The sequence below is a fragment of the Ranitomeya variabilis genome, chromosome 6 (assembly GCF_051348905.1).
Source record: "Ranitomeya variabilis isolate aRanVar5 chromosome 6, aRanVar5.hap1, whole genome shotgun sequence".
In the NCBI taxonomy this organism is placed as follows: Eukaryota; Metazoa; Chordata; class Amphibia; order Anura; family Dendrobatidae; genus Ranitomeya; species Ranitomeya variabilis.
Genome location: NC_135237.1, coordinates 35,542,398 through 35,569,500, shown reverse-complemented (window position 1 = coordinate 35,569,500; position 27,103 = coordinate 35,542,398). Strand labels below are relative to the sequence as shown.

At 44.0% G+C, this 27,103-nt stretch overlaps 1 protein-coding gene across 5 annotated transcripts in view; it reads left to right on the top strand.

Annotated features, from left to right (window-relative positions):
• CDK14 (cyclin dependent kinase 14) overlaps positions 1–27,103 on the top strand; it is a 484,203-nt gene that overhangs the window by 67,025 nt on the left and 390,075 nt on the right. Inside the window, exon 1 of one of the 5 annotated variants that reach the window (XM_077268232.1) lies at positions 21,139–21,648. The exons of 3 other annotated variants lie outside the window; for them this stretch is intronic. The gene's annotated coding sequence lies outside the window, so the exon portion shown is untranslated. Of the gene's footprint in view, positions 1–21,138; positions 21,649–27,103 lie in introns of those variants that run through there. One more of the 5 variants, XM_077268231.1, reaches the window with a different exon arrangement.

Here is a 27,103-nt window from a genome sequence, read left to right as displayed (position 1 = left end):
TTACCTATTGGAGCAGAAAAAAAAACAATCCTCCACACAAAAACAATAAGAAATACCCCCCAAAAAACAGTGTTTTACTGACATGGAATTTTTGGTCAGCAAAACCAAAAAGTGAAAAAACTTCATAGGACATACTTCTGGGCTATGAAGTTTTGGGAGCAGAAACTGACTATGTGCACACAACGTCTTATAAACTGAGGCGGACTCGACGAGTTGTCAACAAAAGAATCTTCATGAAACTTCAAGATTTTTTTTTTTTACCTGGAGCCTCTTTTATGTAATTTTTGTTGTTGTTTCCTGAGTGTTTTTTGGTAGTTTTTTTGGAGGGTTTTTGTGACGTCTTTTTTACGGTTGTTTTGTTTCACTCTATTGAATAGTGAAGAAACCTCTAGCTTTTAAAAAATAAAAAATAAAAATGACCAAATGTTCCAAAAAATGTCCACCTTTCTTCCCAGCGTCTTTACAATTCAAGTCAATGGGAAAGTTTTAAAGTACAGAGCGTCTTCGGAGTGGAAAACCCCGGAAGGATGGACATGTCCTGGCTTTTTACCTGCACCGCCATTTTTATGCTCGTTTTCACGTTTGTGCCTTTCGCCTTTATCTTCTATTATAAAGAGCAGTCAACGTCCAAATGAAACCGCCTGAAAAATGGACACGTTACTTTTTTGGTGCTTTTTCAGGTGGATTCAAGGCTTATTTCATTCAGATCTAAAACATTAGAATTCTGCAGCAGATTTGTGAAGGATGTTAAAAAGATGCCTGGTACTTGCAGGATGTTCAGTACCCATACACTGACTAACCGTAGGCAGCTGGTTGATGTTTGCCTGCCGGTAATTAAGAATAGTTTGGCTCACGGCCAGTTACTTTGACAAGATGGCACCTCCCGCCTCACTGCTGGGGAGGTTTGCAGAGATTTGTCTGATGATACTGTAATTGCATTGCACTCTGACCAATGTTATTTAATGGGTGACATCTCGTCTGCAAATTTATTTATTTTTTTCTTTCTCAGCTGAAATCAGATTGAAGAAAAAAAATCACAGGGCATGCTGGGATTTTCTGCGTATATCGGACGAGACTCGCCCATGCAAATCAATGGGTGTAATGAAAAAAAAATTGCATGGCACTTGGATCATGTGAGTGCCGTCCGATTTTTACACACCCGTGTCCTTTGAAAAGCTGACAATTTAGTAGCCGCGTACAGTAAAATCACAGCGTGACAGGATAGAATAGATAGATTACATACAGTATATGCACATAGAATAAATATAAAGATGTCAGTCAGATATAGAATTAGTACAGTGCATGTGCAGCTTACTGTACATGTATTTAATTACTGAAAGATTATTTTTCATAAAAAAATTGTGTGGGCTCCCGTGTAATTTTTCAAACCAGCAGAGGGAAAGCTGACGGCTGGGGGCAGATGTTTATTGGCTGGGAAGGGTGTAATACCCATGGAGCTTCCCAGGCTATTAATATCAGCTCATATCTGCATGCTTAGCCTTTACTGGTTATTGAAATGGGGGACCCCCAACAAAAAAAAAAAATTACGTAGGGTCCCTGTCTAATTAATAACCAGCAAAGGCTATGCAGACAGCTGCGGGCGGATATTTATAACCTAGTAAGGGGCCATGGATATTTACCTCCCCAGGCTAAAGACATAAGCGAGGTGGTGGTGCGGTGCATGTGCAGCTTATCTCCAGCATAAGAGTGGTGGGTGCGCAGTATATGTCCTACCTAGAGTATAAGACCTATCAGCCTAAAGTCCAACATTTGGGTGACACCTTCCTTTTCATTGACTTCAAGCAGAGATCCAGGAGACGGTGAGAAAATGAAGCACCCTGAATTGTAGAGTTTGCAGAACGTTTCATTATACATTATGCAAAAATTCCTTCCTTTTAAGAAGTTACTCATCAGCGAAGCCGCTCATGTTGAGTTCAGCAGTGACTTTCTCTATTGTATGGAAACAGCTGCACGTTGAATAACATTGGGCTCGGTAAGCCCAGAATTAGCAGTGATCCAGCTGATTACTCCGTGCCAAATGCTAACGATAAAATTGTAATTGAAAGAATAAGTGCATAAACTTAGCAGCCAGCCTGGGCCAGTACGCCAAATAAGTGAAACGTCTCTACAGAGGATCTCGTTACTGTAAAATCGGAGTCTGAAGGAGATCTCCAAAGACCCTCTATAAAGCTGGGAGAAAATCCAAACTCTCCATTTCTCAAAGCTCCAGTGACCTTTTCTCCCGAGCCCCAATAGACTGTGTAACGGCCCACACTTCCCATGTGCCATTTATAATACTGGTGTCTTCTGCTCAGCTGCTATGGGATGTAATATTCTTATAAAAGCGTGTGAAATCATACACAAAAATCTCATAGTAATGCCCCCATCCTTGTCCCCTTCTTGTAGTAATGCCCCCATCCTTGTCCCCTTCTTGTAGTAATGCCCCCATCCTTGTCCCCTTCTTGTAGTAATGCCCCCATCCTTGTCCCCTTCTTGTAGTAATGTCCCCATCCTTGTCCCTATCTTGTAGTAATGTCCCCATCCTTGTCCCTATCTTGTAGTAATGTCCCCATCCTTGTCCCTATCTTGTAGTAATGCCCCCATCCTTGTTTCCTTCTTGTAATAATGCCCCCATCCTTGTCCCCTTCTTGTAGTAATGTCCCCATCCTTGTCTGCTTCTTGTAATAATGCCCCCATCCTTGTCTCCTTGTAGTAATGCCCCCATCCTTGTCCCCTTCTTGTAGTAATGCCCCCATCCTTGTCCCTATCTTGTAGTAATGTCGCCATCCTTGTCTGCTTCTTGTAATAATGCCCCCATCCTTGTCTCCTTGTAGTAATGTCCCCATCCTTGTTCCCTGCTTGTAAAAATGCCCCCATCCTTGTCCCCTTCTTGTAGTAATGTCCCCATCCTTGTCCCCTTTTTGTAATAATGCCCCCATCCTTGTCTCCTTCCTGTAGTAATGTCCCCATCCTTGTTCCCTCCTTGTTGTCTCCTTCTTGTAATAATGCCCCATCCTTGTCCCCTTCTTGTAGTAATGTTCCAATCCTTGTTCCCTTCTTTTAATAATGCCTCCATCCTTGTTCCCTTCTTGTAATAATGCCTCCATCCTTGTTCCCTTCTTGTAGTAATGCCCCATCCTTGTTCCCTTCTTGTAGTATTGCCCCCATCCTTGTTCCCTTCTTGTAATAATCCCCCCTTCCTTGTCTCCTTCTTGTAGTAATGTCCCCATCTTGTAATAACAACAATGTCCCACATTCTGTCGCTCTTTACACACACACAAAAAAATTCTTCTCACTTTACCTCAATCCCTCGGCGAACAGCGTCCTCTTTATTCTCCCCAACCAGGGCGGCACATGGCAGTGACGTCAAGTGCGGCCATGACAGAGATGCCAACATCAGTCACCGACCTCTTGACTGGTCGATGGCCACTACAAGTATTGTGGTGCAGAACTGGTCCAAGGACGCACATTCAGTTGAAATGGAGCATTAACATCGGCGGCCCCTATACCGGGCTGCAATCGTCTCCGGGACCCAAGGGTCGCACAGTGGTGCCTCGGGGCGCCGCATGTTTGAGACCCCTGACCTAGAGAAACAAGGGACCATCACCATTACCTGCCCTTCTCGATCTTTCTCAAAGAACCCCCAATCCCTTCATTCAAATAATAAAAAAGAAAAAAAGTTAACATACCGTAAATGTGGCTCTGTATTAAACAATATGGCACCTCCAAGGCAAATTTTTTTTATATATATATTATATATACATTATTCAGCAGTCAGCAATGTGCAAGAAAACTGACTTTAGAAACCAAACAGTGCAAAACTTCTAAAAGAAAAAAAAAAAAAAAGAACAGAAACCAAATAGCAAAAATTATTTTTAGCCCAAAATACATGAAAAAAAAAATAAATAAAAAAAAATAAAAATAAATATATATATATATATATATATATATATATATATATATATATATATATATATATATATTTTTTTTTTTTTTTTCATGTATTTTGGGCTAAAAATAATTTTTGCTATTTGGTTTCTGTTCTTTTTTTTTTTTTTTTTTTCTTTTAGAAGTTTTTCACTGTTTGGTTTTTAAAGTCAGTTTTCTTGCACATTGCTGACTGCTGAATCAGTCCGTGAGCTTGTTGTGCTGATGGGAGAGTTTGTAACTCTTTTTATTTTTTTTAATTTTTTTTAGCGGTTTTGAAAGATGACCACAAAGCGCATCACTTGTGAACTGAACATTCATGGTATCATAAATCATCACTGAGAAGTTAAAAAAAAAAAAAAAAAGATCGATTGGAATGAACTCACGGATGGATTCTCAGCGAACCCATTCTGCAGCCAGCGTTGTAAAAAGCCTGTAAAAGCCAAACGGTGCAAACATTTTAAAGAAACCCAATTGCAAAAAAATACTTTTAGTTCAAAATAACTTCGGCAAAGTAAAAATAAAAAGTCCTTCTCCCCACACACCTTAAGGTCAAGTAGAGAATTAGTGTAAAGTAACTGATTGGATTCCGGTTTACATTTTTCAATCCACCTGGAAACCATCAACAAGCAGGTGGGTAGTACTGGATATGTGGGGACTCTGTTAGTTTGTGTGAATGCCCACGTCCGCTCCACTCATTAATACTTAGGCACGTGACTATGGAGATGTTATTGAGTAGGTTGGACAGAGCAGTACACAAGCCTGCCCAAAAAGCACTAAATACTGATGCATTGTGAGATCTGTCAGCACCATCCAGGCTGCTTGTTGACAGGTTCTGTAAATATTTAATGCACATTAATTAAACAGATGCTTGTTCTTACATTGGCTGAATATACTTGATGTCATGCAGAGGTGCACGTTCATGTTAACACATTGCGTTTTTAATGAAAATTTTAAGCTGATTTTTACTGTACCAGCAAAAGCCATGAGATTTCAGAAATTGTTTTTGCAGCGATTTTATTTTATATTTTTTTCTTTCACCCATAGAAAGCAATGAGTAAGTGCAAAAAATGCAAATATCGGGTTTTGCTGTGTTTTTAGTGCAAAAACCTAAGGAAGTTGCATCATGATTTTTGGGGGGAATTAAAGTTTATCAGCATGCACAAGAGACAATAAAAACGCAACAACAAAAAATGCACAAGTACGCAGCAAAACCTGGTTTTCGTAAGGAGCTTCTTTACTGCCAGGAGAGCAGGTTTTGCCTGCATAAAAAAAGCGGCAAAAAACGTAACGTGTGAACATAACCTTAGTGTGATTTTACGGCGCCCAGAAGTCCACTCTGCATGGTAAATCTGTCCATGATCTCAGAACGAGACTCCACCCTGGTGATCAGGGTTTTTGGAATAGGATTCTCTTCAACTATTCACAGCTGATTTCTCTTTGTGGTTTTATTAAAGGAGTAACAGCTTTAGAATTAAATTGTCTCGTCCTCTTTTTCTGATGACCCACGATGTGAAGTTTCTAAAAAAAAAAAAATAAATAAAAAAATTAAACCGCCCTCCAAAAAAAGAAAAAAAAACACAACATGACTGACACTGTGAGGCTGGAAATACACTTGCGTTTTAAAAATTGGTTCAATTTTGATCTAGAAAAGTGGCATGCGATTTGCATGCGAGCACAAGGCGATTTTTCTCACCTAGCGACTGAATGACATGCAAATGCAATACGTCTGCAATGCAATTTTAACATGAGCTTTATACATAGAGCAGTTCTCTGTCATTTAAAGATAGTTTTGAAAGGGAATATTCTTCAATTGATAGCTAGAAATATGTGAGCAAGAAATAGTCAGTGCTTTGCGTGTGTAGCTTACTGTCATGTGTTTTTGTAAATAAATAAATTTCTGAAAAAAATGCCATGGGATCCCCTGAACTTTTATTAACTAGTAGAGGGAAAGCAGACAGCTGTGAACAGATGTTTATAGCTAGGGAAGGGGTTAATACACATGGAGCTTCCCAGACTATTAATATTAGCTCACAGCTGTATACTCACCTTTTACTGGTTAGTTAAATTGTGGATGCCGCCCCAAAAATTGCTTAGAGTCCCCCTATAATTGACAACCAGCAAAGGCTAGGCAGACAGCTGCAAGATGATATTAATAGCCAAGGAAGGGGCCATGGATATTTGCCCCTCCTAGACTAAAAACATCAGCTCTCGGCTGCCCCAGAAAAGGTGCATCCATAAAATGCGTCAATTCTGGGGCTTAGCATTGCTCTTGGTGCTTTGTCAAGTAATAGTATTGGGGTTGAAGTCAGCTTTGTATTAGCAGCTGACCTCATGGAGGCAAATGGCAAAGTTTCCTAGCCCTCATCTGAGAATTCCTGCTCCTTGTGATTCTGAAATTCGTGAGGGTCTCAATAACTGGATCACAAATGATCAAACTAGTTACCCTTTGATAAAACCCACTTGTTAATCTATTATTTAAGGGTGGTGTTACTTCTTTTCTTTGTTTCTATTTTTCATCTGAATACTTTTATTCTATTAAATATTAGTAATTTTTCTCCTTTTTTGAGAGCAGTTACTCTTAACCATTTTTTCCAAGACTTTTACAAGTTACGGTACATTTTGTTTTAATATCTGTTTCCTTGGATACATACTGTGCAGTAAAAAACCTGAGTAATGTGGATGATGTAAGCGTCTCGCTGGACTGGGTGGTTATATTATTTTTGCCTGTTTAATAATGGTTTAATACCTGATGTATGGTTTTTCTCTGGATCTGATCCGCAATTTTTTACAGAACTCTTGAGTAGTATTTGGAACTTTTACTGCCTGGAGATTGGGTGAGAGGCTGATGTAACTTGGTCAATGATGGTCTATGGATCAATCGATCCGCCAGGGAAAATTATTTTGAGGGTCCACCCTCCATCTATACAGAACATGTCCACATGCAATATAAGATCTACTCCAAAGACCTCAAAGGAGGTAGCCCAAACCTCCGCAATGTTCTCAGTCTCCTTCATTGTCATGGTCACCTCTTATCCCCATCAGGACTCGGCAGTTTTTAATTTTGCGCTTTATTTTTTTTCTTTACCTTCCTCCAAAAATTTTTTTTTCCATTGACATAGCAATATAAGGACTTTTGTAGCACACTCTAGGGCCGTTGGGTACTCGGAACCTTGTCGGGGTGGTCACGGCAGCGGTGACCTGGTCCGTGGCCATGGGCGTGCAATAAAAATAAGGAAGGGAAGTTAAAAGGGATTTTAACGTGACGCCACCTGTGATGTTCGGCTATAGATGATGGCCAACGCTGCTTAAGGAGACCGCTGGGGCCGATGGTGATGCAACTGGGATGGTTCAGCTCCCCATAGGTGGAGCCGGGGCTACCGGTACAGTTTTGTAAGGGGATTGTGGACGTTGGGGTACAGGAAATGAATAGAGGACACAAGGGCTGCAGTTTTCTTTATCTTTAGTCCCTGGTTGAAGGTACAGTCCGGGGCACAGGTAACAGGTGCTAATGGAGATCTGAGCCTGGAAGCATTTCAGAGTCCACCTAGCCAGGTGGGGTTGGAGGCCTTCCTACTGCGCTGTTCTCTGGGTTCTTGGTGCTTTAAGCTCTACTCAAGTCCCTCTCTATCTGTCCATTAAGTGGAACACTACCCGCATGGCAGGCAGCTTGAGCCTGTTACAGGTGTCACTCCCTCTTGGTGACTCTGGGCTCTGGTATGCTGCTGTGCCTCCGGGTGTCAGATGGGGTCAGGAGACCTGCAATTTCCTGTCCTCCGGATTTAGTTGCTGGGTCTTCAGGACCCGCACAACCACAGACTGACATCCGATTTTCTGTCGCTCAGCTCTGTGTGAGCTTGGTCACAGCTCCTCTCCCCAGGCTCTTCTCACTTTTCTCCCTCCAGTCTCACACTCTTCTCTTGACTGACTAACTCCGCCTCCAGAACTTATAGGGAAGCTCCTATGAAATCAGGTGTTAAAGCTTCCCCCTCTGGTCTGGAGTAGGAACGGTGTTGGGTGCTTGTATTACCTGCTAAGGAGATCCCTCCTTGCTTCCAGGCATGACCTCACCCCCTGTGAGGGAGGCAATGTCATTGTGGCTACCGGACTCCTGGGGTGCCACACTATACAGGAAAAAAATGGTGAAAAAAAAAAAGTGTGGTGGAATGGTGACAACAAAAAAAAAATTCTTCATTATGTTTTAAATTTTAATTGCATGGCATTCATAGTTGGCATTTTTGTTATATTAGTGATTTGAAAAAAATCTGAAATTTGTAAAAAAGAAATAAATAAAAAATAAATTTGGTTTGCCGCCTTCCCTCAGCGCCTTAACTTTTTATATTTTTCTGTTGATGGACCTGTGTGATGACTTAATTTTTGAAGTAGCTAAGGAATTTTGATTACTTTTTTTGGAGGGTGGAGGGGTGATTGAATAATGGCAATTTTGGTATTTCAACTTTTTTTTTCTGTACATAGTTTGCTGTTTGGGTTGATAAATGTTATATTCTCATGATATGAACTTTTAAGCGATGATGCCAAGTTTTTGTTTTTTTTTTGTTTGGTTTTTTTTACATTTCTTTATTTTAGAATTTGGAAAAGTGGGGAGATTTAAGTTTTTACAATTTTTTATATATTTTTTTAAAGTATTTTTAAAAGCCTTTTTTTATAATTTTTTTTTATTTTTAGTCCTTATAAAGATTGTTTGATATCTTGTTCTATAAAGCACAGTACTGCAGTATTGCAATTTATAGTGAAGTTGATAATCTCCAATGGTCCCCTGCACTGGCTGGGCTTCATTAGGCGACCAAGATGGTACCGACAATGATCTTCAGTAGGTGTCTGGCATCATCATGCCACTCCATCCTACAGTTATATTTATATGCGCCAAGTGGTTATGGGTGGACAAAACAAGGACTGATTAATCACCAGGAAAATTATCATGGTGCAACAATCTGGAGGATACGAGGAGATCAGGGAGAGGATGGCTCAAGAACAATGGGAAACGGGTGACAAATGCAAAGAGGGAGATGCAAGCCGAGTCCAAAAACAAAGCCAAGGTTAGGATCTGAGTAAAATGAATGGGAACAAGAGTCAAACAGAAGATGTACTATATTTTGCATGCAAAGTGGTTACTGGACTGATCGCCCCTTTAAATAGGTCATTAGGCAGCGTCTGTTGCCCCGGCAACCTAATACGGGTTTATAATAAAGGTATAAAACAGTATTACGAGCTGCACACAAAATCCAAAGCAAAAAATAAAAGTACCATCGTGCATATAAGTCTTGCGCACATTTCTGCCGTGCTATAAATGTAGACACACAGGGGGTTCATTCCTCTGGGACGTGCGCCACGCAGACCCAGCTGTGCTGGTAGGAAACAGCTGAGTGTACAGAGACGTTTGGCATTGCTGACTGACGGGTGAAGAAGTCTGTATTTTCACCATGAACATAAATATGAGTCTTCACATGGAAAACGTAGCTTATCTAATGCTCCGAGTCGGTAAGTGCGCCCCAACACAGGCAGGGATCGCACTCGTGTTACAGATTTTTATTTATTTTTTTATTGTGTGGGTCAGTAATACAACTTTGTGGGCCCATGCTGGACCTCTGTGTCCCCCTAATTTTATGCCGAGGCCCGCAATGAAGCGGATTTAGGAAAGTCGTCTTTTGTTGTCCATAGCAACCAATCCCCGTGCAGTTCACATTTCTCAAGAGCAGAAAATGAAATGAAAGCTGCACTGTGATTGGTTGCTACGGGCAACAAACACTGTTTTCCTTTTTAGATGCTTTCACAAATGTCTTCCATTATTTTTCCACAATTTCTCAAAAATCTGGGGAAATGTTTCCACCCCTGGAACGTTCCCCCAAAAGCAAGTAATGCCACTCGCTTGTGGACGGGGTTTACGTAAATCTCATTGTTTTGTTTTTGTGACGGGATCACATTGATTAGAGATGAACATATTAGTTCTAAATGATTACATTTCGCTGTGTTTTCTAACAAATCCAAATTTGGGATTCGATTAGTGTGAATTCTGATGGCCGGGAAAGGGGTAATAAAAAAAAAAAAAGGAAATATTATACTCGCCTCTCCTCTGTCCTCCCCAAACCGGACCCCCCACCACTCAGTCCTTGAATCTCTCGAGTTCAGCCTTCTTTCAACAGGCGCTGCCACTGACTAGACCGTTGGGGGTTCCATAGGGCAAGATGCCCAAGCATTAATATTAATGACCTGCGTCACCACCTACATGACCACATTGGGGAATAATCAATTGCTGAAGAGGGAAAATCCGGAAATGGACAGAAGGAGAAGAGGCCAAAATAGATGCCCATTGGAGGTCTGAATGGCGGCAGGAGAGGTATAGAGAACTCACGTTGGCTTGTCTGTTTTTTGGTGCGGCAACACAGATAACAAGATCCAACACAAGTCAATCTCTGATGACACTGCACTGGCCAATCGCTGATGACACACTGGCCAATCGCTGATGACACACTGGCCAATCTCTGATGACACACTGGCCAATCCCTGATGACACCTTGGCCAATCTCTGATGACACACTGGCCAATCTCTGATGGCGCACTGGCCAATCTCTGATGACGCACTGGCCAATCGCTGATGACACACTGGCCAATCGCTGATGACGCACTGGCCAATCTCTGATGACGCACTGGCCAATCTCTGATGACGCACTGGCCAATCTCTGATGACGCACTGGCCAATCCCTGGTGACGCCTTGGCCAATCCCTGATGACACCTTGGCCAATCCCTGATGACACCTTGGCCAATCCCTGATGACACCGTGGCCAATCCCTGATGACACCGTGGCCAATCCCTGATGACACCGTGGCCATTCACTGATGACACACTGGCCATTCACTGACACACTGGCCAATCTCTGATGACACACTGGCCAATCCCTGATGACACCTTGGCCAATCCCTGATGACACCTTGGCCAATCCCTGATGACACCGTGGCCAATCTGACACACTGGCCTTTCACTGATGACACACTGGCCATTCACTGACACACTGCCCAATCTCTGATGACACACTGGCAAATCACTGGTGACGCACTGGCCAATCGCTGATGACACATTGGCCAATCGCTGATGACGCACTGGCCAATTGCTGATGACACACTGGCCAATCGCTGATGACACACTGGCCAATCACTGATGATGCACTGGCCAAACACTGATGACACACTGGCCAATCAAAACGTTTTGATCCTGGTGAATCCAACATTTTGAGGATTCCATTGACTTTAATCAGGCAAAACGGTGATAAGCCAGCCATCATTTTAATATATTCTGAGTGCAGTGAAGGGGTTAAATTAATATAATACATTCTATTCACCTGTGATAGATTCTCGTGTCCTGAAGTGCGTCACCCTTCCACGTGATTGCGTGAGGTCAGTCATTGGCCTTAGCATGGGCGAGGCAGTGCCGGAAAAACCTCTCCTCCCTTTATGTTGCTTTGTTGTCTGGAGAGACAAATTTTCATGGCAATCGGGGACTTTTGATTCAGATCGAATCTGATGGCCAAATCGAGTGAATCTTGGTAGCTTTGCTCATTTCTACTTCTGGGTACAATATAGTGTTATTATTTGGGCTTCTGAAGGCAATGTTATATGGTTACTATATTATATGGGTCCAATTATTCCATTTTTAATAATTTTTTCCTTATAAAAAAAAAATTGCAGGCACATTTAAAAAAACAAAAACAAACTGTAGCCGCAGCAAAAAAAGGACTTGTCTATAAAACGTACGGAAGGAAGGCTCCTTACAAAGTCTAATCTAAGGATCTGTAAGAGTGTGGCCATTGACTCGTACTGTCCTCTGACTTCATATTATGTAGATGATACATATACCGTAAATGGATAGACATAGACTTCTTTTTGCTTTTTTTCCGAAGGGGTCATTAAAGGTTTTTTCTTTTTCCTCCCAACCGATCCGTCATTAATTAACGTTGCGAGCCCAGTTGTAAGCATAGATAGAGTTGCTTTCAATTAAAGTAAACTGCTGTAATAATCCCACACCTGTCGCAGCTGCCGTTCCCCTATGTGAAGTGTATTAATAGGCTTTATGTGCTGATGGACATCTCTGCAGCATGGAGGAAAAGAAGAGATACTCAACCAAGATGAATAATCCCCACACTACTTAAGATATATTTACTGGAGAGGGTTTGTGCTAAGAATGGTTTCATGGTCATCAGTCTTTCTTAAGATTTGCTGTTTAATGTTGGCCAACTGTGGGAAATCCGATGGTTGGGAAGATAAAAGCATTCCTTGTCTGTAACGAGTGAAGAAAGGAAAATTATGACTTTATTCGAAGAGTAAAAATGTCTTTCCAAAGAAATGTTCTACGTTAACTTATTCTATCAAAGGTAATAGGAACTGTTTTATATGGTGCTTTGAAAAGGTATTCGTGAACCTTTCCCCATTTTTTTAACCTTATACCAACAAACTTAAATGTATTTTATTGAGATTTTATAGTATGTGATAAGTCAACACAAAGTAGCAAGTAACTGTGAAGTGTAAAGGAAATGATACGTTTTATAATTATTTAAACATTATAATTCTGAAAATTGTGACGTGCATTTGTGTTCAGCCCCCCTGACTCAGTGGTTTTGTAGGACCACCTTTTGCTGCAATTATAGTTGCAGGTCTTTTGGGGTCTCTCTACATTTCTGATATTTAAAAGAAAAAAAATCTCAGTGATCGGTATAGTAATATGGCCACCCATCTTCTCAATAAGCTCCATCCATGGAGTCTATCAGTTCCTTCATCTGTTGACTATCAACTTTTTGGGAAGCACCAACCACAGCCCCAGAAACTGATCAGAATAGTGGCTGTTCTCCTTCACCATAAATCTGCCATATAAGAAGCACTCACAAGTGATCACTAGGGTTTAGGTCTGGTGGGGAAGGGGTTGTATCATTATTCTTCATCTTTAAGGCCTTTCCTGGCTCAAAGCAGTGGAGACTTTAGTGTTGCAATGGAGCATTATCCTGAAGAAAAATTCTGGTCTTCATGAAAGATGTGAGTCGCCCGCCAGGGCCGTGGGGTACTCTGTACCGGGTCCGGTCAGCTTACAGGGGGATGTCATGGTGGCGCGCGACCCGGTCCATGGCCCTGGGCGTCCATGTTAAAGAGGATGTCTTTAAAGGGGTTTTAGGATTAAAGTTTGTTTGTGACGCCACCTGTGGCTTTCGGTCAGTAGGGACCGACGCTGCTAAAAGGGGTCCTCTGGGGTGATGGTATGGCAGCTAGATGGTGTAACTTCCCACAGGTGAAGTAGGTCCCCAGGGCTTCTCAGGTGTAGGGCACCGATGGTGTGATGGATTGTATGGCAAAGAACGAGGACATAGGTTTGCAGTCTTTACCTGGTTTTCTGATGGTAGCAGTAGCCTAAGTCCAGAGTACCAAGCGCAGGGGTAGCTATGGTCCAGCTGGCTTAGAGGCAATAGAGGATCCCTATCCCAGGTGGGGTCTGTAAGCCTTTCCATCTTGCGCTAGTTGGCTAGGTCCCTGCTGCTTGTAGCTTGCTGGCAAAGTCCTCTCTCTCCTGTCCTGAGACAGATGTCTGCACAGTGGGCAGTGTCAGCCGTTTTACAGGGTCTCTATCATGACCTGGGCTCTCAGGTTACTGCTTCACCTCAGACTTGATGTGGGCAATTAACATACAGTCCTATGCCCTCTGGTTCTGCCGTGCATCCTGGAGAACAACACAACATCGGGATCCCGGTGCCTGGTTACTACGCTCTGGCTCTGAGGGTGTCCGGTGGCATTTCCCCTCTGAGCCTCTTCCTCCACTGTGCTCCTTTCCTCTAAGCTCCTCTAAGATTCAACCCCTCGGGTTCTGCTCCTTTCCTGGAGCTGCAGCTCGGTCCTGGCTGCACCGCTCTGCACACTCTTTGCTCTCCCTCCTCTCTCCTCACTGTCTCCTCCAGACGGATCTAACTCATCCTCCAGACCAGAACTCTTAAAGTGAGGGAAGCTCCCCTGAATCCAGATCCTGAGCTCCCCCTTCTGGCCTGTATTCAGAACATGTTGAATGTAGATGCTTACCTGGTAAAGAGAATCCTCATTGCCTCAAGCATGATATCACCCTCCCCGAAAGGAAGGCAACATCACTGTAACAACCTGGGGTGTTACAAATGCAGACTTTTCCTGAACCACTGCTGGAAGAAAGTGTCTTCTAAACACTGGTAGTAGGTTTGGGAGTTGATTTTTGGGTCCATCTTGAAACCAAAAAGGTCCAACTCTTTAATAATCGCAGCCCACAGCAGTGCCCACCTCCACCTTGGAGTGGAGGTGGATGTCTGTACCTCGTTCATCAAGAGTTGCTCTAATCTCATCAGTCCATAAAACCTTTGATCAATCTGTATCAAATATTTCTTGGACCAGTCTTGACATTTCCACTTCCGTGTCTTGCTCAGTGATTGTCGGGCTCAGCCTTCTCATCTCGGCCGTGTCTCTGAGCACTGAGCACCTTGTACTTCTGGGCCTCGAGGGAGGTTGCAGTTCTGGGACAGCACTGGGAGATACCGCATTCGGACTATAAGACGCACCCCAAATTTTCAGAAGGAAAATAGGAAAAAAAAGGGGGTCCATCTTACAGTCTGAATTCAGCTTACCAGGGAGGGGTTTCGGCACAGGTGGAGGAGTGGTCACAGGGGTTGTTGATTGGTCCAAGCTGGTGCGGTGGCTTCCGGGAAATCCCAACCCAGGCTGGTGCGGTGGTGCTGCTCTGTGGTGTGGCGAGGCTCTGCCTGCATTTTGTGACAGGTGCTCTGTGTGGCTGCGGTGGCCTGTTGAGTGGCAGTAGCAGTGCTCTGTGGGACGGGGCGGCGGTGGCAGTGGTCTGTGGGGCTCTGGGAAAATAGCTGCCAGGGATGGCGCATGCTCAGATTCAGATCTCAGCTGCCCAACAGGCCACCACCGCCCTGGTCCCACAGAGCACCGCCACCGTCGCCCAACAGGCCACCGCCGCAACAGAAAGCCACACCAGCATGGGAAGGGAGGCTACAGCCACACCAGCCAGGGAGGCTGCAGCGTCGGACTGGGACAGCCACCACAGTATTTGTAAGTATATTCCGACTATAAGACGCACCCCCATTTTCCCCAAAAAAATTTTGGGAAAAGGTGCGTCTTATAGTCCGAAAAATACGGTAATGGCTTCCTGATCGCTTCAGGTTTAATTCGTCATCTTTGGCAGATAATGTGTAACTCTTTTTCTCAACACATTTTTCATACTCTGTTGACTATTAGCAACAAAACTTTTGCTGGTTTTGTGATCGCTCTGTAAGGGTGCGTGTCCACGTTCAGGATGGCCGGCGGTATCGCCGGAGCAGCAAAGCCGCTCGGCGCTAAGCCCCGCCCCCTTTCTGGGACGCGATGATGCCGGATGTGTACTGTACACATCCGGGATCATCGCACCCCTCGCCATAGGGCCCTGTGATATTACTTGCGGCGACGCAGCGTCGCCACAGGTAGCACGGACATGCTGTGATCTGAAAAGACGCGCAGCATGTCCGGAGTCGCAGGGCCGCTGCGTGTGGGTTTCCACGCATAGTGGACACGGGATTTCAAAAAATCCCCTCCACTATGCTGGAACATCTGGACGCTGCGTGTTTGACGCTGCAGCTCTGCGCAGCGTCAAACAAGCAGCATTTACTGACCGTGGACACATACCCTAAGATGCCAGGGCGAGGTAGTCATGGGCGAGCTTCTGCTTCCACTGGCATCCTACAGGCAACATGCGTCCCTGTCCTGCTGTGTGTGAGGTGCATCACACTTACTTCAAGGCCCAGGCCTCCTCTGGATTCAGGCTTTCCTCTTCTGGAATGTTGGCAGTAATAACTACAATGCTCAACAGGTTGTCCTCTTTCCCACAGGCACAGGACACAAATTCTGCCCTGGTTCTCAGTATGATTACAGTATCCCTCTTCTCTCCCCTAGCACTAGGAATTCTTCTCTACTTATAGCAGTATATTTGGATTCCATCTCACTCCGCCTCTGAGAGATTCAGTCCAATATCTCCTGCATCTTCGCAGGAGGAGTGTGCCCCTGGGCCCCTACGACCATCTCAAGGTTCCCAGGCCTGCAAAAGGGACTTGTGCGGAGGGGTTCTCTGGCAATCCACTGCCCCGAGTTTTAGGCCCACGTTGTTCCTAGCAGCCCAATGCTTGAGACTGCTGCTGACCGTTCACACTACTGTCCCTCAACTGACTGTCCCTTCTTCCTATTCCTGAAAAACTACCCAGAGATTCCCAGGGTGCCCACCCACCTTGGGCTTTCCTCACACTTAGTTAACTCTCACACTGTCTCTATGCTAGCTGTGTTACTTGGCAAACTTCACCTCTCACCTACATGCTAGACGGTGACATCTTGTGACCATTAGGTTTCCCTGTAGTGGCAGTATTAACAATCAGGAACCAAACATTATTCACATTCTATACCACAGCAGCATTGATGTCTTCAGGGGAAACTGGCAGCTGGTCCATCTCCTTACAGCTCCAATATCTGAACATTTTCAGGGGTGATGCAAACCTTCTGCCCCAGAATCAGACATCTAGGTGCTTTAGACACTAAACAGTAGGTGTAAGTGTTGTGAACTTATAAAGTAAATGATATTGAGTAAATGAATTAAATTTTGTAACAAATCTAAGCTTGCTAATAGTGTATCACTGGCAGATCACTCAAAATGTTGCACCTTCTAATAATTGAGTGCTCCTTCTAATAAATTTGGCACAAATCACTCCGGCCATCTCTTTTAGGCCCAGGGTCCCTTCAGTAATAAATGTAGGCCATGACCTCCAGTGCTTGTATTGGCTTCATCCTTTGACAATTCTTGCTTCTAACTGTGCAGAACATACTGTATAGTGTTACTCAGAGCTCGGACTTGGACATCCTGATCCCTGAGATTGTTATCAAACCTATTTTTTTTTTCTAATGACACTAATTGCTTTAATGCGGAGTATGGGAAGAAAAAACTGAATGGATCCCGATGAGTTTCATCCTCCTAATTAAATAGATCTCTAATCTAGATGTCCTTTTGCTGTTTGTAGGGCCAGACTGGAATTCAGCCCTGTCATTTGAAAGAACACATGCAAATGCTGGCTTGTACACCGCTTCCCTGTGTGAGGGACTTTATCACAAATATGACCCTGACTAGCCTTGGAAGAAATCAAGGTCTAATTGAAGGCCAATATTACCAATAATATCACAATAAAGTGTTAAATAATACCGCCACACTATGACCACATGATAAAACCACATAGTGATGGAAAGCCGCCATGACTGTTCCAAGACCAATATTAAATCAATACTGCACTAAAAGAGACATATAATACTAACTGACCATAAGCACATTTTACCCATATATACAGTAGAGATAACACCGCCATAATCAACAATCTACTGTACTAAGACTTATATTACCACCATACAGTGACCTTATCATGTTTAGTTCTTCTCCAGTGGTCTGCAGACTATGTACAGTGGGTACAGAAAGTATTCAGACCCCCTTTACATTTTTCACTCTTTGTATCTTTGCAGCCATTTGGTAAATTAAAAAAAGTTAATTTTTTCTCATTAACGTACACTCTGCACCCCATCTGGACTGAAAAAAACAGAAATGTAGTAATTTTTGCAAATTTTATTAAAAAAGAAAAACTGAAATATCACATGGTTTATAAGTATTCATGGGTATATAAGTAGGTGCTCAGTATTGAGTAGAAGCCCCTTTTGAGCTAGTACAGCCATGAGTCTTCTTGGGAATGATGCAACAAGTTTTACACCCCTGGATTTGGGGATCCTCTGCCATTCTTCCTTGCAGATCCTCTCCAGTTCTGTCAGGTTGGATGGTGAACGTTGGTGGACGCCATTTTCAGGTCTCTCCAGAGATGCTCAATTGGGTTTAGGTCAGGGCTCTGGCTGGGTCAGTCAGGAATGGTCACAGAGTTGTTCTGAAGCCGCTCCTTTGTTATTTTAGCTGTGTGCTCAGGATCATTGTCTTGTTGGAAGGTGAACCTTCGGCCAAGTCTGAGTTCCAAAGCACTCTGGAAGAGGTTTTCATCCAGGATATCTCTGTACTTGGCCACATTCATGTTTCCTTCAATGACAACCAGTCGTCCTGTCCCTGCAGTTGAAAAACACCCCCATAGCATGATGCTGCCACCACCATGTTTCACTGTTAGGATTGTATTGGGCAGGTGATGAGCAGTGCCTGGTTTTCTCCAGACATACCGCTTAAAATTGTCACCAAAAAGGTCTATCTTCATTTCATCAGACCAGAGAATCTTATTTCTCATAGTCTGGGAGTCCTTCATGTATTTTTTAGCAAACTCTATGCGGCTTTCATATGTCTTGCACTGAGGAGAGGCTTCCATCCGGCCACTCTGCCATAAAGGCCCAACTGGTGAAGGGCTGCAGTGATAGTTGACTTTGTGGAGCTTTCTCCCATCTCCCTACTGCATCTCTGGAGCTCAGCCACAGTGATCTTGGATTTCTTCTTTACCTCTCTCACCAAGCCTCTTCTCCCACAATTGCTCAGTTTGGCTGGATGGCCAGGTCTAGGAAGACTTCTGGTGGCCCCAAACTTCTTCCATTTAGGAACCTTGAGTACTGCAGAAATTCTGTTGTAACCTTGGCCAGATCTGTGCCTTGCCACAATTCTGTCTCTGAGCTCCTTGGCCAGTTCCTTTGACCTCATGATTCTCATTTGGTCTGACATGCGCTGTGAGCTGCGAGGTCTTATATAGACAGGTGTGCGCCTTTCCAAATCAAGTCCTGTCAGTTTAATTACACACAGCTGGACTCCAATGAAGGAGCAGAACCATCTCAAGGAGGATCACAAGGAAATGGACAGCATGTGACTTAAATATGAGTGTCTGAGCTAAGGGTCTGAATACCTATGACCATGTGATATTTGTTTTTCTTTTATCAAATTTGCAAAAATGTCAAAATTTCTTTTTTTTTTTTGAGTCAAGATGGGGTGCAGAGTGTACATTAATGTAAAAAAAATGAACTTTTTAGAATTTATCAAATGGCTGCAATGAAGCAAAGCGTGAAAAATTTGAAGGGGTCTGAATACTTTCCGTACCCACTGCATGTACATACTGTGTAGATAAATCCAGTGACCTGCTCACTGATCATAGTCCTTCACTTTCCTCCTTCTTTTCCAGTCGGCCAAGACCACTATGACTACTTCTGTCCATGACTTGTCTCTGCAGAAGGTGTGGGGGGAATGTACTGTGGGGAGCATCATACAGTGTGTGGGGGGAATTTTACTGTGGGGGCATCCTACTGTGTGTGGGGGGAATGTACTGTTGGGGCATCCTACTGTGTGTGGGGGAGAATGTCCTGTGGGGACATCATGCTGTGTGTGCAGGGAATGTACTGTGGGGGCATCCTACTGTGTGTGGGGGAATGTACTGTGGGGGCATCCTACTGTGTGTGGGGGGAATGTACTGTGGGGGCATTACACTGTGTGTGCGGGGAATGTACTGTGGGGACATCATGATGTGTGTGGGGGAATGTACTGTGGGGGCATCCTACTGTGTGTGGGGGGAATGTACTGTGGGGGCATCCTACTGTGTGTGGGGGGAATGTACTGTGTGGGCATCCTACTGTGTGTTGGGGAATGTACTGTGGGGGCATCCTACTGTGTGTGGGGGGAATGTACTGTGGGGGCATCCTACTGCGTGTGTGGGGAATGTACTGTGGGGGCATCCTACAGTGTGTGGGGGGAATGTACTGTGGGGGCATCCTACTGTGTGTGGGGGGAATGTACTGTGGGGGCATCCTACAGTGTGTGGGGGGAATGTACTGTGGGGGTATCCTACTGCGTGTGTGGGGAATGTACTGTGGGGGCATCCTACAGTGTGTGGGGGGAATGTACTGTGGGGGCATCCTACAGTGTGTGGGGGGAATGTACTGTGGGGGGGAATGTACTGTGGGGGCATCCTACTGCGTGTGTGGGGAATGTACTGTGGGGGCATCCTACTGTGTGTGGGGGGAATGTACTGTGGGGGCATCCTACTGCGTGTGTAGGGAATGTACTGTGGGGGCATCCTACTGCGTGTGTAGGGAATGTACTGTGGGGGCATCCTACTGCGTGTGGGGGGAAAGTACTGTGGGGGCATCCTACTGTGTGTGGGGGGAATGTACTGTGTGGGCATCCTACTGTGTGTTGGGGAATGTACTGTGGGGGCATCCTACTGTGTGTGGGGGGGAATGTACTGTGGGGGCATCCTACTGTGTGTGGGGGGAATGTACTGTGGGGGCATCCTACTGTGTGTGGGGGGAATGTACTGTGTGGGCATCCTACTGTGTGTTGGGGAATGTACTGTGGGGGCATCCTACTGTGTGTGGGGGGAATGTACTGTGGGGGCATCCTACTGCGTGTGTAGGGAATGTACTGTGGGGGCATCCTACTGCGTGTGTAGGGAATGTACTGTGGGGGCATCCTACTGTGTGTGGGGGGAATGTACTGTGGGGCATCCTACTGTGTGTGGGGGGAATGTACTGTGGAGGCATCCTACTGTGTGTGGGGGGGAATGTACTGTGGGGGCATCCTACTGTGTGTGGGGGGAATGTACTGTGGGGGCATCCTACTGTGTGTGGGGGGGAATGTACTGTGGGGGCATCCTACTGTGTGTGGGGGGAATGTACTGTGGGGCATCCTACTGTGTGTGGGGGGGAATGTACTGTGGGGGCATCCTACTGTGTGTGGGGGGAATGTACTGTGGAGGCATCCTACTGTGTGTGGGGGGGAATGTACTGTGGGGCATCCTACTGTGTGTGGGGGGAATGTACTGTGGGGGCATCCTACTGTGTGTGGGGGGGAATGTACTGTGGGGGCATCCTACTGTGTGTGGGGGGAATGTACTGTGGGGCATCCTACTGTGTGTGGGGGGAATGTACTGTGGAGGCATCCTACTGCGTGTGGGGGGAAAGTACTGTGGGGGCATCATGTTGTTGGTTATTTTCTTATGTGGGAACACAGGGGCTTCACTACAGACACTTTCACACATGTTCCTGTTTCCAGTTGGGAAATGCATTCATAAATCTGACCCAATATTTCCTTTGTTTATCTGTTTCTGGGAAAGCTGGGTGAAAACAATATGGCTGCAATTACTGCTCCTCCGTGAAGAATTATTTTACTTTTCCAGGCTGATTTATCCGGTCATTAATCCTGGCTGCAGTGATTATGCGAATCTGGAAATACCGGATGATGCCCACCCCCCTATTTTTATACCATCCTAGTGCCTTGTATATTGTCACTCTGTATATACGTCTCCCGGCTGCTTTACTACTGCAGGCACCAGTGCTGGCTGATTCCTTGCTGCTCCGTAGGAAGGTGCATCCTTTCCTCTTTTTGCAGAAGGCTTGCAGTACATTAAGGTGGCACGGCAGGGAAGTCTCGGGCAGCGGGCTATTATTTTGTCTCTGCTCATCTAGACGTGATGCCGGGGAGTCCTATGAGAATATAATCTGCCTGTTGAGATTTCCCTGTTTGCTGCCTGTGATTCCCCCTCTCTCTGCGCGGTGTAGTACGTCCTTCCCATTCCAGCTCGCTCCAGCACTAACATGTTGTGAATTCATTTGCTGAATGACACCGGCCTGGCTGCAATCTCCGTGCCCCGCTGGCGACCACGGACGGAGACATGACCAGGAGTTGTAGATGAAGCAGCCAGTTCCGAGATCGGCACAACGGTGAGTCAGTAATTATTACCGTGCATATTTATCTGTACACACCGCTCCCTATAGACATCACACGCCTTCTCCATATCTCACCGCCGCTGCCATGCAAGCCTCATTGTAAATTATGCAAAACGCAAATGTGCTACATTTCCAAGCTAGAGGGTCCCATAGGACTACACCTCACGGAAACCTTACATCGAAGGAACAACCATTTCTTGCCCTTTTTCTCCTACACCTTGCTATAGTTGCCTCATCCCCTAACTGGATGTGAGAAACCACTTTAATCTCTGCAACCCAAGTGATTGCATGCAGGAGATGATGGGAGTGTTGCCTCTCCCCACCACCATCACCACCACCACCATCACCACCACCACCACCATCACCACGATCAGGCTTGAAAAACAGAGTGTGCATGAATTTTTTTCCTGTTTACCCAACATTAGTGTTGCCATTGCCTTTTGTAGGAGGTTTTTTTTTTTTACCAGGGACTTGAGGTGCACATAAGATTAAACGTGTAGGAAAATGGTGTCAACCTGGCCCCCCGACTCTTACCCTTAAGGTGGCATCATCGTTGTCATTCGTAAAAACTCTAAATGGGTTCACGAAGAGTTAATCAGATTTCGATTTAGAGTATGAACCCCCAACTTGGTGCACGATGTAATAGACCCAACTTTAGGGCTCAGATTTGTGATTATGGGGCCAGTGCTTTAATATGACCCCCAAAAATGTTGGGGTTCCTTGGGGAGCTTCACTCCTAAACTTATTAGACCTAGGATCATCAGTCATCAAAGTCTCGTTTGTTAAGTGGCAGCCCAGAAAAAAGTCGTGGATCGCTGGTGTAAAGTGGAACGGTCATGAAGGCACGACTTGTGGCGTCAGTCAATTATGAACCGCCACCCTGTGACTTGGCAACTCCCGATGATGCAGTTCATCTTTGGTCCAAAGATTCAGGAACCAGTGGAAATTTGTAAATGTCATCCTCATGCCAATCATCTAAGAAGTTGGTTATTGCCAGGAGCAAAGGAATGACCTAAGATGTTGGCCATCTGCATATCTTGGGCCAATATTGATTGCCGCAGCTCTCAAGTTTATGAAGTTGTCCGCCCCCTTGATATATTGGGTCAAGAACATTTATAAATAATGGTTTTATGGGAAGCCGATGTTAGAGCCTGAGCCATAAATATACGGCGATGGATGAATATGGAGGAAGAGGCGGTCATCGCGGGTTCATCCCAGTCTGATACATACGATATACTAGTTTTTACAATTATTATAGGTGCAACATAAAACTCAGGCAATTTCTTAAAGTAAACATAAACTCGATCTTTTCCATCTTATAGGAGGAAACATATCCACACATTGACATTTTCACCAGTTTACATTTTTAGGGATTTTTAACAGCCGTCTGTAACACTATTCTTTCTGCCAAAAAACACCGAACCTTTAATGTTGAATTCTAAGTCAACATAATCATTCAGGATTTGGCAGGAACCAGCAGAATTCCTTTATGTAACAGGTGGCTACAATAATAAGACCTCCTATTATTATGGTTTGGTTATGTAGCACCTTTAATTCCACAGCACTTCACTGACATTATCTTTGCTGTCCGCAATGGGGCTCACAATCTAGATTCCCTATCAGTATGTCTTTGGAGAGTGGCAGGAAACCGGAGAACCCGGAGAAAACACACACAAACTCGGGTAGAACATACGAACTCCTTGCATATATTGTCCTTGGTGGGATTTGAACCCAGGACCCCAGCGCTGCAAAGCAACTGTGCTAACCACTGAGCCACCGTGCTGCATATGGTATTTTGCCCCGTTGTGATCCCAGTTCTCATTGAGCCCTATGATGATCTTTGTTATGATCAAACTCTAACGTGATTCTTGTGAATGAATCCCATATTGATCCTAGTGAGTATTGACTACTGATCCCTATGATGATCCTAGTAACCACTGAACCCTATGAAGATTCTAGGTACCATTAAACACTATGGTAATTTTGGGCACCATTGAACTCCATAGTGATCCTAGACATCATTGAACTCTATGGTGATCCTAGTGACCATTGAACCCTATGATGATCCTAGTGATTATTGAACCGTATGGTGATCCTAGTGACCATTGAACCGTAAGGTGATCCTAGTGAACATTGGACTGTATGGGAATCCTAGTGACCATTGGACTGTATGGTGATACTAGTGATTATTGAACCGTATGGTGATCCTAGTAACCATTGAACCGTAAGGTGATCCTAGTGACCATTAACTTCTTTGGTGATGCTACTGACCATTAAACCCTATAGTGAACCCAGTGTCCATTGAACCCTTTGAAGATTCTAGTACCCACTGAACCCTATGAAGATTCTAGGTAATATTAAACTTTATGATGATATTGGGGACCACATAACCGTATGATGGCTCTAGTGATCATTGAACCCTATGGTGCTCGTAATGACCATTGAACCCTAAGGTGATTCTAATGGCCATTGAACTGTATGGTGATGCTAGTTATCATTGAACCGTATGATGATGCATTTGATCATTGAACCTTATGGTGATCCTAGTGATCATTGAACCCTATGGTGATCCAGGTTGGTTTTATGGAAAAGTCCCACATAGAATTGGGGCTGTTGGCAGCGAGGAGTTAAGCTATAGCCTAAAAAATATAACCTAAAAATAAAATCTACTCCAGATCAGCACTTAAAGGTAGAGCTTTCCATTCAACAGTTAGAATTAAAGGGTTTGTAACGGATTAGAAAATAACTGATTGCTTTCTTCCAAAAACAGCGCCACACCTGTCTACAGGCAGTGTCTGGTATTGCAGCTCTTCCCTATTCACTTGAGTTGAACTGAGCTGGAGTCCTTATTGCGAACCCATGGACAGTTTTTAGATGTTTTTCTAATCCAGTACAACCCTTTTTATATCTTCTGTCTTAAATGATACACATCCATCCGTATTGATTGACTGGGTTCACGATGCGTCATCAGATCACACTGATCACGATGCCATTGAGAAGTATGAAATTTTAAGATTGTGTCGCAAATGTAATAAATGGGGATGCCATGTGCGCCGGCAGCGACCTCGAGCTATAAGAAATAATTAAGAATTAATTATAAGTAAAGATGGAATTTAATTACGCTCATGGATTTCCTTCAGGGGCAGTGACCAAAATAATCTGTGTCAACAGGACGTGCCGGGTCGGTCTCGGCGTTATGTGCGGTCGCTCAGGCTCGGAGGGAGAAGGAAATGTTGCATTCACATGGAATAATGGATACAATGTAACAAATCTACAGCTACAGTCTCTCTTTACACATCCTTACACCCTGAGTAATTCTGCATCTTACATTATCACCTTGGGGGAGAGGTATTGGCAAGAAAGGTATTCAAGGGGATGTGTCAGTAGAACATGACCTGTTGTTTAAATTGGATTTTTGTTTTGCGTTTATTCTTTTTTTAATTTTGGCCCTGTTTGTTTATTTTATAACACGATCTTGCACTAGTCATTGGGGCTATTTTAGACTTGTACATCCTGACCTTTCAGGAAGAGTTTTCAGCAGACTCATATCGCAGACAGAATTCTAAGGACGGATAACACAGGACCCATCAATCACAATAGGTGCCACAGCTCACCTCCTCCTCCTCCCACAAAATGACTGATAGCACCTCTATACACAGATGATAACAATGGATCCACCATTCACAATAGATGTCACAACTCACCTCCTCCTCCTGTACAATTACTTATATCACCTCTATATACAGTAGATAACACAGGATCCACCATTCACAATAGGTGATGTCACAGCTCACCTCCTCCTCCTGTACAATGACTGATAACACTTCTATATACAGTAGATAACACAGGATCCACCATTCACAATAGGCAATGTCACAGCTGACCCTGCTCCCCCTCCCTTTACAGTGACGGTTGCACAGGTGCATTAGGTGCCTCAGTACAAAACAGAAGGCTGAGCATATTCATTGCTGCTAATGTACATGTGTATTTCCTGAAATGAGAAGTTAAAGTATAAAAAGGCTCCAGTGTGAGAATTTCAAGATTACATTTTTTTTTTCATTTTTAATACAGATTGTGATTTGGGGAAAAACATTGCTTAAATCAGGTTTTTGAGTTAAATGTAACTTTTGGGCAATTGTTAATTTTCTGATAACATATTCCCTTTAAATAGTTGGGATTTTCATCCTGTCCCTTGTACATAGGGAGGAGCCCAGCAGTCATCATCTTATCAGATGACGGGATTAATATGAAATGTGACACTTTTATTATATAGCTGGAGGCCGATAAAGCAGGATCACAGCACTGACTATGGAGGATGATGACGGCTCCTCCTTCCCCCCCCCTCACTGCACAGGTTGCACAGCATGCTCATTATAGTTCTTACTACCATATCTTCAGCTCCTGTTCATGCCGCCCTGGCAATATGTCTGCCATTAAAATCGTGTAAAGAAAACAAGGACAAAGATGAGAAAGATGTTCTCATGTATTTTAACCATTTTTGCACCCTAAAGATCCATCACTTATTATTCTTTCTGCAGACACAGTTGTATGACGTCTTGTTCTTTTGATGGACGAGTTGTAGTTTCGAGTGACTTCATAAATTTAAAATAAACAGTAAAAAAAAAAAATCAAATAAAAAAATCAAAGTAGAGTGAAATTGGAAATAAACTGAAATATTGGTGATTTTACAATCTTAAAACTTACCTTGTAAAGTTTGATTATTACTTTAAAAAAAAATTATGAAAGGTTATTTTTTTTTACATTTTCTTCTTTCTGAGAGGCAGAACTTTTTTTTTCTTTTTATGGTGTGTACCCTCTGGCCAAGTCCACCCCTCTGGCCAAGTCCACCCCCTCTGGCCAAGTCCACCCCCTCTGGCCAAGTCCACCCCCTCTGGCCAAGTCCACCCCCTCTGGCTAAATCGCCAAGTTGAAAAATTTAGCATTACACAGTTCCAAGGTAATCAATGGTCTTTCCATGTATTGCATGAAGGTGCTAGGTGGAGAACACTCTGAGATCAGTCCTGGATGGGAGAACCTTCGCTCTTTTAACTCCGAAATCTCTGATAAGTTCTCTAAAAATGTGTTTTATAAACCAGGCGAATCCTTTACCCTCATTGTCCGGTGTTTTTATCACTGACCCTATAATACGTGGCCCCCACTGTGTGCGTAATTCTCGGTCCTCCATATTTATGGCTCTAGCCTTGCCGTGGCGGTCTACAGAGGAGCTTCTGACACCGCGAACGTCCTACTGGAATTACTGCTTAGATCTGAGGGAAGGATGACATACAAGTGACGTCTGATGCTCCAGATTGATTCTCTAATTCCCGGTTACCTCTCATGTGAACTCAGCCGCACATTTCTATTTTTTATGCCTGGGTTGATAATAATGTAATGTGCGGTTTGCTATTTTTCTGCAATATTTGTTCTATGAAAATATGTAATCGGTTAT